The sequence below is a fragment of the Pleurodeles waltl genome, unplaced genomic scaffold (genome assembly GCF_031143425.1).
Source record: "Pleurodeles waltl isolate 20211129_DDA unplaced genomic scaffold, aPleWal1.hap1.20221129 scaffold_503, whole genome shotgun sequence".
Taxonomy (NCBI): Eukaryota; Metazoa; Chordata; class Amphibia; order Caudata; family Salamandridae; genus Pleurodeles; species Pleurodeles waltl.
This window is the reverse complement of record NW_027150211.1, coordinates 19,535-34,173: the sequence shown is the minus strand read 5'-3', so window position 1 is coordinate 34,173 and position 14,639 is coordinate 19,535. Positions and strand designations below refer to the sequence as shown.

Below are 14,639 nucleotides of genomic sequence, written 5' to 3'. Positions count from 1 at the left end.
ATACACTCGGTCCATACCTGCATACTGACGTGACTCAAAGGCACTATTATAAAGTTCATGTTCCTGGCCAGAGAAAAGCAAAAAGGAGGTTGTAAAAGAATGCAGTTATGACACTTTAGGAAAATAATGACACTGTCAGACGCCCCAATAAGGCTACTTCCTTCATGCATCTGATACCTCAGATGGAACTTACTGGCGAGATGATAACTGAAGTTCTTTCCCAATCTCCTTGGCTATTACTCGACATGTGTCTTCTCGACAGCTGGGGTGCACAAGTGGCAGGAGTGCCAGACAGGTAGTCTCATGCCTTCTCCGGCCACTCTTTTGATCCCATTCCCTGCCCAGTGTTTCGCCTTCCTTAGCTCTATTGAGAGTGATAGCTATATTCGGCCTGCTTGTGCAGATGCCATTTAATATGAAGTATAAAATATCACCAAAGGTGAAGTAGCACGTAGTCGGCAGGATTTGAACCTACGCGGGGAGACCCCAATGGATTTCAAGTCCATCGCCTTAACCACTCGGCCACGACTACTTGCTTAAAGCTATGGTCCATTTTCAACGTAGCTCGTTTCTATTTCTGCTGGCGGTCTAGCCTCTGGACAGAAGCAGTCCTTTTCTAGAGAGGAAGGCCACAATGGCAAAAGTTTGAGCCCTCCCAGGCCGCTGACCCTATTAGTCCTGCTTTTGGAGCCCGCATTTATGCCAGTAGGTATTTCAAAGAATTATGGGAAAATACTGTTCACAAAAGGGACAGCGTAGTTGGCAGGATTCGAACCTGCGCGGGGATACCCCAAGGGATTTCTAGTCCATCGCCTTAACCACTCGGCCACAACTACCCACACAAGTGAATCTCAACAGGGCACTTTACCTCCATCCGTAGTCTTTTTTCTTTCCGTTCACTGGACCATTTTCCCTGCTCTCCTATACATCATTCCTATTCCACAGAAGACTTTCTAAAGCGTCTCAAGCTAAAAGCAGGCATGCATGTGAAATTAGCACTCCTTGTATGTTTATGTTTTGAGACGGGGGAAAAAAATCAGGCCGGAAGAGGTGGTAGCTTTAACGTCAGGGAGATGGCAGCCACGATAGGCACCATGGCAAAACTTCTGTCTTGGAGGCCATGAATGGACTCCACAGAGAGACGGGTTGGTCTTTACAGGTATGAAAAGAAGTGCCTCGTCCAATCTAGGGCCTGTGGCTAGGCGTTTCCTGAGCTGAATTCTCCTTGGAGGAGAGTGGGCGTGTTCAGTTTCTCTGCAGACTAGTGCCTGACAGGTGAGGGAGGGGGAGCAGGATGCATTTGGCCTGGGTTCATATCTTTCTTCTGTGGCTTTAATGGTCTTTGCTTCATATTCTGTTTTACTGACTGCTTTGCATAGAGGCTGCTCCCTTGTTCTCCCACGCAGGAGGCCCTGAAGAGGAATCCCAAAAATGTCATCTGACGTAGTCGGCAGGATTTGAACATACTCGTGGAGACGCCAAATGATATCTAGTCCATCGCCTTAACCACTTGGTAACGACTACTTGGCTCTGCAAGCGGTGCCCCTTTCAACATAGCCCTTCATGTCTTCACAGGCAACCTCACTGGCTCCAGTCATTCCGCTCTGCTCCTTCCTCTTCCTCAGCAATCCTTTGCACTGGCAAGGTGCTTCTCAAAAAACAAATATAGGCACTCCTGCCAATCCACAAGTATTCCGAAGGCTTTGCTGAGGCCCTCTGCAGCCCTTCTTCTTTACAGCACATCAACTGCTGACCTTTGTTTGCCCTAAGGCTTCTGCTTCCATATTGGAGTCATCCCAGGCTTTGGTGATCCCAGCCGTCAGCCCAGCACCTCAGTTGAGCCTTTGAAAGGCTGTCAGGCCCTGCTCCTCTTTCTGTCTTGATATTCTAGCCACATTACTTAATAGGTGAGTGGAGGCGGGCCCAAGAGAGGGTAGTCTCTATGCAAATGAAGTGCTTGGGCATACCTGGGAGTGTCCTTCTGCAAGCCATTCAGCCTCCTGGCTGGTGGCAGGTTTGTTGAGGAGAGCAAGGCCGTGTTGGGCCAGTCCCAAAGCAAAGGCGAGCTCCTTCAGCAGGAGTCCATTTATGCGAGGGACCCTAAGTTACTCAGGCATATATAATAATCACCTTTAGCCCTTATAGAGAGGTTTTGGCCGATCGTGGCCGATCGGGGCCAAAGGGGCGGTGGGGTCAGAAGGCTCAGGGTAAGGGCCTCAGTAGCCTCACCTCTCTTGTTGCCCTAGGTTGCACTGTGGTCTGGGACCTGGCCAAACGCCAATCCTTTTTAACCACACCTGCAGCTCTGCCTAGGCCGAGAAGCAACAGCAGAGAGCTTCCTTCCTGCCCCTTCCTGTGCTTCCCACCAACCTCCTAAATTGACCCCTGTAGAGGAGCTAGATGCCTTGTCCTTCCCAAAAACAATTTATCCAGGCACTCACCCCAGACAGCAGGCTCGAAAAGCACAGGCAAGGCTTCTCTGCAGCTCCCCAAAATAGACAGACACAGTGTCTGAGAAGCTGTAGGCCTGGGCAGCGTACTCCTTGAGAGTTTTCATGCTGGCATTGCACAGTGCATTGTTTCACATTCTTGTCTTTGTTTTACCTGTGCTCTCAACGTTGTTGAATAATACATGCTTATTCCTGGGAAAGGAGGCATCCAAGGAAAAACCTAACACATCATTGTGAAAGAGCACCGACGTAGTCGGCAGGATTTGAACCTGCGCGGGGACACCCCAATGGATTTCAAGTCCATCGCCTTAACCACTCGGCCACGACTACTCACGAGGGGTGGCTGCCACTTAAGCTGAGGTTCTCACTCTCACAGCAGTCTTTTTCTTTCCCTCAGTTCACTCTGCTCCACTGCCTTCCCATCTTTGCCTATCCGTTCTACTGCAAAAAATACACTCGGTCCATACCTGCATACTGACGTGACTCAAAGGCACTATTATAAAGTTCATGTTCCTGGCCAGAGAAAAGCAAAAAGGAGGTTGTAAAAGAATGCAGTTATGACACTTTAGGAAAATAATGACACTGTCAGACGCCCCAATAAGGCTACTTCCTTCATGCATCTGATACCTCAGATGGAACTTACTGGCGAGATGATAACTGAAGTTCTTTCCCAATCTCCTTGGCTATTACTCGACATGTGTCTTCTCGACAGCTGGGGTGCACAAGTGGCAGGAGTGCCAGACAGGTAGTCTCATGCCTTCTCCGGCCACTCTTTTGATCCCATTCCCTGCCCAGTGTTTCGCCTTCCTTAGCTCTATTGAGAGTGATAGCTATATTCGGCCTGCTTGTGCAGATGCCATTTAATATGAAGTATAAAATATCACCAAAGGTGAAGTAGCACGTAGTCGGCAGGATTTGAACCTACGCGGGGAGACCCCAATGGATTTCAAGTCCATCGCCTTAACCACTCGGCCACAACTACTTGCTTAAAGCTATGGTCCATTTTCAACGTAGCTCGTTTCTATTTCTGCTGGCGGTCTAGCCTCTGGACAGAAGCAGTCCTTTTCTAGAGAGGAAGGCCACAATGGCAAAAGTTTGAGCCCTCCCAGGCCGCTGACCCTATTAGTCCTGCTTTTGGAGCCCGCATTTATGCCAGAAGGTATTTCAAAGAATTATGGGAAAATACTGTTCACAAAAGGGACAGCGTAGTTGGCAGGATTCGAACCTGCGCGGGGATACCCCAATGGATTTCTAGTCCATCGCCTTAACCACTCGGCCACAACTACCCACACAAGTGAATCTCAACAGGGCACTTTACCTCCATCCGTAGTCTTTTTTCTTTCCGTTCACTGGACCATTTTCCCTGCTCTCCTATACATCATTCCTATTCCACAGAAGACTTTCTAAAGCGTCTCAAGCTAAAAGCAGGCATGCATGTGAAATTAGCACTCCTTGTATGTTCATGTTTTGAGACGGGGGAAAAAAATCAGGCCGGAAGAGGTGGTAGCTTTAACGTCAGGGAGATGGCAGCCACGATAGGCACCATGGCAAAACTTCTGTCTTGGAGGCCATGAATGGACTCCACAGAGAGACGGGTTGGTCTTTACAGGTATGAAAAGAAGTGCCTCGTCCAATCTAGGGCCTGTGGCTAGGCGTTTCCTGAGCTGAATTCTCCTTGGAGGAGAGTGGGCGTGTTCAGTTTCTCTGCAGACTAGTGCCTGACAGGTGAGGGAGGGGGAGCAGGATGCATTTGGCCTGGGTTCATATCTTTCTTCTGTGGCTTTAATGGTCTTTGCTTCATATTCTGTTTTACTGACTGCTTTGCATAGAGGCTGCTCCCTTGTTCTCCCACGCAGGAGGCCCTGAAGAGGAATCCCAAAAATGTCATCTGACGTAGTCGGCAGGATTTGAACATACTCGTGGAGACGGCAAATGATATCTAGTCCATCGCCTTAACCACTTGGTAACGACTACTTGGCTCTGCAAGCGGTGCCCCTTTCAACATAGCCCTTCATGTCTTCACAGGCAACCTCACTGGCTCCAGTCATTCCGCTCTGCTCCTTCCTCTTCCTCAGCAATCCTTTGCACTGGCAAGGTGCTTCTCAAAAAACAAATATAGGCACTCCTGCCAATCCACAAGTATTCCGAAGGCTTTGCTGAGGCCCTCTGCAGCCCTTCTTCTTTACAGCACATCAACTGCTGACCTTTGTTTGCCCTAAGGCTTCTGCTTCCATATTGGAGTCATCCCAGGCTTTGGTGATCCCAGCCGTCAGCCCAGCACCTCAGTTGAGCCTTTGAAAGGCTGTCAGGCCCTGCTCCTCTTTCTGTCTTGATATTCTAGCCACATTACTTAATAGGTGAGTGGAGGCGGGCCCAAGAGAGGGTAGTCTCTATGCAAATGAAGTGCTTGGGCATACCTGGGAGTGTCCTTCTGCAAGCCATTCAGCCTCCTGGCTGGTGGCAGGTTTGTTGAGGAGAGCAAGGCCGTGTTGGGCCAGTCCCAAAGCAAAGGCGAGCTCCTTCAGCAGGAGTCCATTTATGCGAGGGACCCTAAGTTACTCAGGCATATATAATAATCACCTTTAGCCCTTATAGAGAGGTTTTGGCCGATCGGGGCCGATCGGGGCCAAAGGGGCGGTGGGGTCAGAAGGCTCAGGGTAAGGGCCTCAGTAGCCTCACCTCTCTTGTTGCCCTAGGTTGCACTGTGGTCTGGGACCTGGCCAAACGCCAATCCTTTTTAACCACACCTGCAGCTCTGCCTAGGCCGAGAAGCAACAGCAGAGAGCTTCCTTCCTGCCCCTTCCTGTGCTTCCCACCAACCTCCTAAATTGACCCCTGTAGAGGAGCTAGCTGCCTTGTCCTTCCCAACAACAATTTATCCAGGCACTCACCCCAGACAGCAGGCTCGAAAAGCACAGGCAAGGCTTCTCTGCAGCTCCCCAAAATAGACAGACACAGTGTCTGAGAAGCTGTAGGCCTGGGCAGCGTACTCCTTGAGAGTTTTCATGCTGGCATTGCACAGTGCATTGTTTCACATTCTTGTCTTTGTTTTACCTGTGCTCTCAACGTTGTTGAATAATACATGCTTATTCCTGGGAAAGGAGGCATCCAAGGAAAAACCTAACACATCATTGTGAAAGAGCACCGACGTAGTCGGCAGGATTTGAACCTGCGCGGGGACACCCCAATGGATTTCGAGTCCATCGCCTTAACCACTCGGCCACGACTACTCACGAGGGGTGGCTGCCACTTAAGCTGAGGTTCTCACTCTCACAGCAGTCTTTTTCTTTCCCTCAGTTCACTCTGCTCCACTGCCTTCCCATCTTTGCCTATCCGTTCTACTGCAAAAAATACACTCGGTCCATACCTGCATACTGACGTGACTCAAAGGCACTATTATAAAGTTCATGTTCCTGGCCAGAGAAAAGCAAAAAGGAGGTTGTAAAAGAATGCAGTTATGACACTTTAGGAAAATAATGACACTGTCAGACGCCCCAATAAGGCTACTTCCTTCATGCATCTGATACCTCAGATGGAACTTACTGGCGAGATGATAACTGAAGTTCTTTCCCAATCTCCTTGGCTATTACTCGACATGTGTCTTCTCGACAGCTGGGGTGCACAAGTGGCAGGAGTGCCAGACAGGTAGTCTCATGCCTTCTCCGGCCACTCTTTTGATCCCATTCCCTGCCCAGTGTTTCGCCTTCCTTAGCTCTATTGAGAGTGATAGCTATATTCGGCCTGCTTGTGCAGATGCCATTTAATATGAAGTATAAAATATCACCAAAGGTGAAGTAGCACGTAGTCGGCAGGATTTGAACCTACGCGGGGAGACCCCAATGGATTTCAAGTCCATCGCCTTAACCACTCGGCCACGACTACTTGCTTAAAGCTATGGTCCATTTTCAACGTAGCTCGTTTCTATTTCTGCTGGCGGTCTAGCCTCTGGACAGAAGCAGTCCTTTTCTAGAGAGGAAGGCCACAATGGCAAAAGTTTGAGCCCTCCCAGGCCGCTGACCCTATTAGTCCTGCTTTTGGAGCCCGCATTTATGCCAGTAGGTATTTCAAAGAATTATGGGAAAATACTGTTCACAAAAGGGACAGCGTAGTTGGCAGGATTCGAACCTGCGCGGGGATACCCCAATGGATTTCTAGTCCATCGCCTTAACCACTCGGCCACAACTACCCACACAAGTGAATCTCAACAGGGCACTTTACCTCCATCCGTAGTCTTTTTTCTTTCCGTTCACTGGACCATTTTCCCTGCTCTCCTATACATCATTCCTATTCCACAGAAGACTTTCTAAAGCGTCTCAAGCTAAAAGCAGGCATGCATGTGAAATTAGCACTCCTTGTATGTTCATGTTTTGAGACGGGGGAAAAAAATCAGGCCGGAAGAGGTGGTAGCTTTAACGTCAGGGAGATGGCAGCCACGATAGGCACCATGGCAAAACTTCTGTCTTGGAGGCCATGAATGGACTCCACAGAGAGACGGGTTGGTCTTTACAGGTATGAAAAGAAGTGCCTCGTCCAATCTAGGGCCTGTGGCTAGGCGTTTCCTGAGCTGAATTCTCCTTGGAGGAGAGTGGGCGTGTTCAGTTTCTCTGCAGACTAGTGCCTGACAGGTGAGGGAGGGGGAGCAGGATGCATTTGGCCTGGGTTCATATCTTTCTTCTGTGGCTTTAATGGTCTTTGCTTCATATTCTGTTTTACTGACTGCTTTGCATAGAGGCTGCTCCCTTGTTCTCCCACGCAGGAGGCCCTGAAGAGGAATCCCAAAAATGTCATCTGACGTAGTCGGCAGGATTTGAACATACTCGTGGAGACGCCAAATGATATCTAGTCCATCGCCTTAACCACTTGGTAACGACTACTTGGCTCTGCAAGCGGTGCCCCTTTCAACATAGCCCTTCATGTCTTCACAGGCAACCTCACTGGCTCCAGTCATTCCGCTCTGCTCCTTCCTCTTCCTCAGCAATCCTTTGCACTGGCAAGGTGCTTCTCAAAAAACAAATATAGGCACTCCTGCCAATCCACAAGTATTCCGAAGGCTTTGCTGAGGCCCTCTGCAGCCCTTCTTCTTTACAGCACATCAACTGCTGACCTTTGTTTGCCCTAAGGCTTCTGCTTCCATATTGGAGTCATCCCAGGCTTTGGTGATCCCAGCCGTCAGCCCAGCACCTCAGTTGAGCCTTTGAAAGGCTGTCAGGCCCTGCTCCTCTTTCTGTCTTGATATTCTAGCCACATTACTTAATAGGTGAGTGGAGGCGGGCCCAAGAGAGGGTAGTCTCTATGCAAATGAAGTGCTTGGGCATACCTGGGAGTGTCCTTCTGCAAGCCATTCAGCCTCCTGGCTGGTGGCAGGTTTGTTGAGGAGAGCAAGGCCGTGTTGGGCCAGTCCCAAAGCAAAGGCGAGCTCCTTCAGCAGGAGTCCATTTATGCGAGGGACCCTAAGTTACTCAGGCATATATAATAATCACCTTTAGCCCTTATAGAGAGGTTTTGGCCGATCGGGGCCAAAGGGGCGGTGGGGTCAGAAGGCTCAGGGTAAGGGCCTCAGTAGCCTCACCTCTCTTGTTGCCCTAGGTTGCACTGTGGTCTGGGACCTGGCCAAACGCCAATCCTTTTTAACCACACCTGCAGCTCTGCCTAGGCCGAGAAGCAACAGCAGAGAGCTTCCTTCCTGCCCCTTCCTGTGCTTCCCACCAACCTCCTAAATTGACCCCTGTAGAGGAGCTAGATGCCTTGTCCTTCCCAAAAACAATTTATCCAGGCACTCACCCCAGACAGCAGGCTCGAAAAGCACAGGCAAGGCTTCTCTGCAGCTCCCCAAAATAGACAGACACAGTGTCTGAGAAGCTGTAGGCCTGGGCAGCGTACTCCTTGAGAGTTTTCATGCTGGCATTGCACAGTGCATTGTTTCACATTCTTGTCTTTGTTTTACCTGTGCTCTCAACGTTGTTGAATAATACATGCTTATTCCTGGGAAAGGAGGCATCCAAGGAAAAACCTAACACATCATTGTGAAAGAGCACCGACGTAGTCGGCAGGATTTGAACCTGCGCGGGGACACCCCAATGGATTTCGAGTCCATCGCCTTAACCACTCGGCCACGACTACTCACGAGGGGTGGCTGCCACTTAAGCTGAGGTTCTCACTCTCACAGCAGTCTTTTTCTTTCCCTCAGTTCACTCTGCTCCACTGCCTTCCCATCTTTGCCTATCCGTTCTACTGCAAAAAATACACTCGGTCCATACCTGCATACTGACGTGACTCAAAGGCACTATTATAAAGTTCATGTTCCTGGCCAGAGAAAAGCAAAAAGGAGGTTGTAAAAGAATGCAGTTATGACACTTTAGGAAAATAATGACACTGTCAGACGCCCCAATAAGGCTACTTCCTTCATGCATCTGATACCTCAGATGGAACTTACTGGCGAGATGATAACTGAAGTTCTTTCCCAATCTCCTTGGCTATTACTCGACATGTGTCTTCTCGACAGCTGGGGTGCACAAGTGGCAGGAGTGCCAGACAGGTAGTCTCATGCCTTCTCCGGCCACTCTTTTGATCCCATTCCCTGCCCAGTGTTTCGCCTTCCTTAGCTCTATTGAGAGTGATAGCTATATTCGGCCTGCTTGTGCAGATGCCATTTAATATGAAGTATAAAATATCACCAAAGGTGAAGTAGCACGTAGTCGGCAGGATTTGAACCTACGCGGGGAGACCCCAATGGATTTCAAGTCCATCGCCTTAACCACTCGGCCACGACTACTTGCTTAAAGCTATGGTCCATTTTCAACGTAGCTCGTTTCTATTTCTGCTGGCGGTCTAGCCTCTGGACAGAAGCAGTCCTTTTCTAGAGAGGAAGGCCACAATGGCAAAAGTTTGAGCCCTCCCAGGCCGCTGACCCTATTAGTCCTGCTTTTGGAGCCCGCATTTATGCCAGTAGGTATTTCAAAGAATTATGGGAAAATACTGTTCACAAAAGGGACAGCGTAGTTGGCAGGATTCGAACCTGCGCGGGGATACCCCAATGGATTTCTAGTCCATCGCCTTAACCACTCGGCCACAACTACCCACACAAGTGAATCTCAACAGGGCACTTTACCTCCATCCGTAGTCTTTTTTCTTTCCGTTCACTGGACCATTTTCCCTGCTCTCCTATACATCATTCCTATTCCACAGAAGACTTTCTAAAGCGTCTCAAGCTAAAAGCAGGCATGCATGTGAAATTAGCACTCCTTGTATGTTCATGTTTTGAGACGGGGGAAAAAAATCAGGCCGGAAGAGGTGGTAGCTTTAACGTCAGGGAGATGGCAGCCACGATAGGCACCATGGCAAAACTTCTGTCTTGGAGGCCATGAATGGACTCCACAGAGAGACGGGTTGGTCTTTACAGGTATGAAAAGAAGTGCCTCGTCCAATCTAGGGCCTGTGGCTAGGCGTTTCCTGAGCTGAATTCTCCTTGGAGGAGAGTGGGCGTGTTCAGTTTCTCTGCAGACTAGTGCCTGACAGGTGAGGGAGGGGGAGCAGGATGCATTTGGCCTGGGTTCATATCTTTCTTCTGTGGCTTTAATGGTCTTTGCTTCATATTCTGTTTTACTGACTGCTTTGCATAGAGGCTGCTCCCTTGTTCTCCCACGCAGGAGGCCCTGAAGAGGAATCCCAAAAATGTCATCTGACGTAGTCGGCAGGATTTGAACATACTCGTGGAGACGGCAAATGATATCTAGTCCATCGCCTTAACCACTTGGTAACGACTACTTGGCTCTGCAAGCGGTGCCCCTTTCAACATAGCCCTTCATGTCTTCACAGGCAACCTCACTGGCTCCAGTCATTCCGCTCTGCTCCTTCCTCTTCCTCAGCAATCCTTTGCACTGGCAAGGTGCTTCTCAAAAAACAAATATAGGCACTCCTGCCAATCCACAAGTATTCCGAAGGCTTTGCTGAGGCCCTCTGCAGCCCTTCTTCTTTACAGCACATCAACTGCTGACCTTTGTTTGCCCTAAGGCTTCTGCTTCCATATTGGAGTCATCCCAGGCTTTGGTGATCCCAGCCGTCAGCCCAGCACCTCAGTTGAGCCTTTGAAAGGCTGTCAGGCCCTGCTCCTCTTTCTGTCTTGATATTCTAGCCACATTACTTAATAGGTGAGTGGAGGCGGGCCCAAGAGAGGGTAGTCTCTATGCAAATGAAGTGCTTGGGCATACCTGGGAGTGTCCTTCTGCAAGCCATTCAGCCTCCTGGCTGGTGGCAGGTTTGTTGAGGAGAGCAAGGCCGTGTTGGGCCAGTCCCAAAGCAAAGGCGAGCTCCTTCAGCAGGAGTCCATTTATGCGAGGGACCCTAAGTTACTCAGGCATATATAATAATCACCTTTAGCCCTTATAGAGAGGTTTTGGCCGATCGGGGCCGATCGGGGCCAAAGGGGCGGTGGGGTCAGAAGGCTCAGGGTAAGGGCCTCAGTAGCCTCACCTCTCTTGTTGCCCTAGGTTGCACTGTGGTCTGGGACCTGGCCAAACGCCAATCCTTTTTAACCACACCTGCAGCTCTGCCTAGGCCGAGAAGCAACAGCAGAGAGCTTCCTTCCTGCCCCTTCCTGTGCTTCCCACCAACCTCCTAAATTGACCCCTGTAGAGGAGCTAGCTGCCTTGTCCTTCCCAACAACAATTTATCCAGGCACTCACCCCAGACAGCAGGCTCGAAAAGCACAGGCAAGGCTTCTCTGCAGCTCCCCAAAATAGACAGACACAGTGTCTGAGAAGCTGTAGGCCTGGGCAGCGTACTCCTTGAGAGTTTTCATGCTGGCATTGCACAGTGCATTGTTTCACATTCTTGTCTTTGTTTTACCTGTGCTCTCAACGTTGTTGAATAATACATGCTTATTCCTGGGAAAGGAGGCATCCAAGGAAAAACCTAACACATCATTGTGAAAGAGCACCGACGTAGTCGGCAGGATTTGAACCTGCGCGGGGACACCCCAATGGATTTCGAGTCCATCGCCTTAACCACTCGGCCACGACTACTCACGAGGGGTGGCTGCCACTTAAGCTGAGGTTCTCACTCTCACAGCAGTCTTTTTCTTTCCCTCAGTTCACTCTGCTCCACTGCCTTCCCATCTTTGCCTATCCGTTCTACTGCAAAAAATACACTCGGTCCATACCTGCATACTGACGTGACTCAAAGGCACTATTATAAAGTTCATGTTCCTGGCCAGAGAAAAGCAAAAAGGAGGTTGTAAAAGAATGCAGTTATGACACTTTAGGAAAATAATGACACTGTCAGACGCCCCAATAAGGCTACTTCCTTCATGCATCTGATACCTCAGATGGAACTTACTGGCGAGATGATAACTGAAGTTCTTTCCCAATCTCCTTGGCTATTACTCGACATGTGTCTTCTCGACAGCTGGGGTGCACAAGTGGCAGGAGTGCCAGACAGGTAGTCTCATGCCTTCTCCGGCCACTCTTTTGATCCCATTCCCTGCCCAGTGTTTCGCCTTCCTTAGCTCTATTGAGAGTGATAGCTATATTCGGCCTGCTTGTGCAGATGCCATTTAATATGAAGTATAAAATATCACCAAAGGTGAAGTAGCACGTAGTCGGCAGGATTTGAACCTACGCGGGGAGACCCCAATGGATTTCAAGTCCATCGCCTTAACCACTCGGCCACGACTACTTGCTTAAAGCTATGGTCCATTTTCAACGTAGCTCGTTTCTATTTCTGCTGGCGGTCTAGCCTCTGGACAGAAGCAGTCCTTTTCTAGAGAGGAAGGCCACAATGGCAAAAGTTTGAGCCCTCCCAGGCCGCTGACCCTATTAGTCCTGCTTTTGGAGCCCGCATTTATGCCAGTAGGTATTTCAAAGAATTATGGGAAAATACTGTTCACAAAAGGGACAGCGTAGTTGGCAGGATTCGAACCTGCGCGGGGATACCCCAATGGATTTCTAGTCCATCGCCTTAACCACTCGGCCACAACTACCCACACAAGTGAATCTCAACAGGGCACTTTACCTCCATCCGTAGTCTTTTTTCTTTCCGTTCACTGGACCATTTTCCCTGCTCTCCTATACATCATTCCTATTCCACAGAAGACTTTCTAAAGCGTCTCAAGCTAAAAGCAGGCATGCATGTGAAATTAGCACTCCTTGTATGTTCATGTTTTGAGACGGGGGAAAAAAATCAGGCCGGAAGAGGTGGTAGCTTTAACGTCAGGGAGATGGCAGCCACGATAGGCACCATGGCAAAACTTCTGTCTTGGAGGCCATGAATGGACTCCACAGAGAGACGGGTTGGTCTTTACAGGTATGAAAAGAAGTGCCTCGTCCAATCTAGGGCCTGTGGCTAGGCGTTTCCTGAGCTGAATTCTCCTTGGAGGAGAGTGGGCGTGTTCAGTTTCTCTGCAGACTAGTGCCTGACAGGTGAGGGAGGGGGAGCAGGATGCATTTGGCCTGGGTTCATATCTTTCTTCTGTGGCTTTAATGGTCTTTGCTTCATATTCTGTTTTACTGACTGCTTTGCATAGAGGCTGCTCCCTTGTTCTCCCACGCAGGAGGCCCTGAAGAGGAATCCCAAAAATGTCATCTGACGTAGTCGGCAGGATTTGAACATACTCGTGGAGACGCCAAATGATATCTAGTCCATCGCCTTAACCACTTGGTAACGACTACTTGGCTCTGCAAGCGGTGCCCCTTTCAACATAGCCCTTCATGTCTTCACAGGCAACCTCACTGGCTCCAGTCATTCCGCTCTGCTCCTTCCTCTTCCTCAGCAATCCTTTGCACTGGCAAGGTGCTTCTCAAAAAACAAATATAGGCACTCCTGCCAATCCACAAGTATTCCGAAGGCTTTGCTGAGGCCCTCTGCAGCCCTTCTTCTTTACAGCACATCAACTGCTGACCTTTGTTTGCCCTAAGGCTTCTGCTTCCATATTGGAGTCATCCCAGGCTTTGGTGATCCCAGCCGTCAGCCCAGCACCTCAGTTGAGCCTTTGAAAGGCTGTCAGGCCCTGCTCCTCTTTCTGTCTTGATATTCTAGCCACATTACTTAATAGGTGAGTGGAGGCGGGCCCAAGAGAGGGTAGTCTCTATGCAAATGAAGTGCTTGGGCATACCTGGGAGTGTCCTTCTGCAAGCCATTCAGCCTCCTGGCTGGTGGCAGGTTTGTTGAGGAGAGCAAGGCCGTGTTGGGCCAGTCCCAAAGCAAAGGCGAGCTCCTTCAGCAGGAGTCCATTTATGCGAGGGACCCTAAGTTACTCAGGCATATATAATAATCACCTTTAGCCCTTATAGAGAGGTTTTGGCCGATCGGGGCCAAAGGGGCGGTGGGGTCAGAAGGCTCAGGGTAAGGGCCTCAGTAGCCTCACCTCTCTTGTTGCCCTAGGTTGCACTGTGGTCTGGGACCTGGCCAAACGCCAATCCTTTTTAACCACACCTGCAGCTCTGCCTAGGCCGAGAAGCAACAGCAGAGAGCTTCCTTCCTGCCCCTTCCTGTGCTTCCCACCAACCTCCTAAATTGACCCCTGTAGAGGAGCTAGATGCCTTGTCCTTCCCAAAAACAATTTATCCAGGCACTCACCCCAGACAGCAGGCTCGAAAAGCACAGGCAAGGCTTCTCTGCAGCTCCCCAAAATAGACAGACACAGTGTCTGAGAAGCTGTAGGCCTGGGCAGCGTACTCCTTGAGAGTTTTCATGCTGGCATTGCACAGTGCATTGTTTCACATTCTTGTCTTTGTTTTACCTGTGCTCTCAACGTTGTTGAATAATACATGCTTATTCCTGGGAAAGGAGGCATCCAAGGAAAAACCTAACACATCATTGTGAAAGAGCACCGACGTAGTCGGCAGGATTTGAACCTGCGCGGGGACACCCCAATGGATTTCGAGTCCATCGCCTTAACCACTCGGCCACGACTACTCACGAGGGGTGGCTGCCACTTAAGCTGAGGTTCTCACTCTCACAGCAGTCTTTTTCTTTCCCTCAGTTCACTCTGCTCCACTGCCTTCCCATCTTTGCCTATCCGTTCTACTGCAAAAAATACACTCGGTCCATACCTGCATACTGACGTGACTCAAAGGCACTATTATAAAGTTCATGTTCCTGGCCAGAGAAAAGCAAAAAGGAGGTTGTAAAAGAATGCAGTTATGACACTTTAGGAAAATAATGACACTGTCAGACGCCCCAATAAGGCTACTT

At 49.7% G+C, this 14,639-nt stretch overlaps 15 non-coding genes across 15 annotated transcripts; all 15 read right to left on the bottom strand.

The window, feature by feature from the left end:
• Positions 1–450: 450 nt before the first annotated feature.
• On the bottom strand, positions 451–532 carry TRNAS-UGA (transfer RNA serine (anticodon UGA)). The gene has a single exon. It is a non-coding gene; the product is annotated as a tRNA-Ser (tRNA).
• Positions 533–754: 222 nt separating this feature from the next.
• TRNAS-AGA (transfer RNA serine (anticodon AGA)) lies at positions 755–836 on the bottom strand. The gene has a single exon. It is a non-coding gene; the product is annotated as a tRNA-Ser (tRNA).
• A 1,862-nt stretch (positions 837–2,698) lies between these two features.
• TRNAS-UGA (transfer RNA serine (anticodon UGA)) lies at positions 2,699–2,780 on the bottom strand. The gene has a single exon. It is a non-coding gene; the product is annotated as a tRNA-Ser (tRNA).
• A 570-nt stretch (positions 2,781–3,350) lies between these two features.
• TRNAS-UGA (transfer RNA serine (anticodon UGA)) lies at positions 3,351–3,432 on the bottom strand. Its single transcript has one exon. It is a non-coding gene; the product is annotated as a tRNA-Ser (tRNA).
• A 222-nt stretch (positions 3,433–3,654) lies between these two features.
• Positions 3,655–3,736, bottom strand: TRNAS-AGA (transfer RNA serine (anticodon AGA)). Its single transcript has one exon. It is a non-coding gene; the product is annotated as a tRNA-Ser (tRNA).
• A 1,862-nt stretch (positions 3,737–5,598) lies between these two features.
• Positions 5,599–5,680, bottom strand: TRNAS-CGA (transfer RNA serine (anticodon CGA)). Its single transcript has one exon. It is a non-coding gene; the product is annotated as a tRNA-Ser (tRNA).
• Positions 5,681–6,250: 570 nt separating this feature from the next.
• TRNAS-UGA (transfer RNA serine (anticodon UGA)) lies at positions 6,251–6,332 on the bottom strand. The gene has a single exon. It is a non-coding gene; the product is annotated as a tRNA-Ser (tRNA).
• Positions 6,333–6,554: 222 nt separating this feature from the next.
• Positions 6,555–6,636, bottom strand: TRNAS-AGA (transfer RNA serine (anticodon AGA)). Its single transcript has one exon. It is a non-coding gene; the product is annotated as a tRNA-Ser (tRNA).
• Positions 6,637–8,488: 1,852 nt separating this feature from the next.
• On the bottom strand, positions 8,489–8,570 carry TRNAS-CGA (transfer RNA serine (anticodon CGA)). Its single transcript has one exon. It is a non-coding gene; the product is annotated as a tRNA-Ser (tRNA).
• A 570-nt stretch (positions 8,571–9,140) lies between these two features.
• TRNAS-UGA (transfer RNA serine (anticodon UGA)) lies at positions 9,141–9,222 on the bottom strand. The gene has a single exon. It is a non-coding gene; the product is annotated as a tRNA-Ser (tRNA).
• A 222-nt stretch (positions 9,223–9,444) lies between these two features.
• TRNAS-AGA (transfer RNA serine (anticodon AGA)) lies at positions 9,445–9,526 on the bottom strand. The gene has a single exon. It is a non-coding gene; the product is annotated as a tRNA-Ser (tRNA).
• Positions 9,527–11,388: 1,862 nt separating this feature from the next.
• TRNAS-CGA (transfer RNA serine (anticodon CGA)) lies at positions 11,389–11,470 on the bottom strand. The gene has a single exon. It is a non-coding gene; the product is annotated as a tRNA-Ser (tRNA).
• A 570-nt stretch (positions 11,471–12,040) lies between these two features.
• Positions 12,041–12,122, bottom strand: TRNAS-UGA (transfer RNA serine (anticodon UGA)). The gene has a single exon. It is a non-coding gene; the product is annotated as a tRNA-Ser (tRNA).
• Positions 12,123–12,344: 222 nt separating this feature from the next.
• TRNAS-AGA (transfer RNA serine (anticodon AGA)) lies at positions 12,345–12,426 on the bottom strand. Its single transcript has one exon. It is a non-coding gene; the product is annotated as a tRNA-Ser (tRNA).
• A 1,852-nt stretch (positions 12,427–14,278) lies between these two features.
• TRNAS-CGA (transfer RNA serine (anticodon CGA)) lies at positions 14,279–14,360 on the bottom strand. Its single transcript has one exon. It is a non-coding gene; the product is annotated as a tRNA-Ser (tRNA).
• Positions 14,361–14,639: the final 279 nt, after the last annotated feature.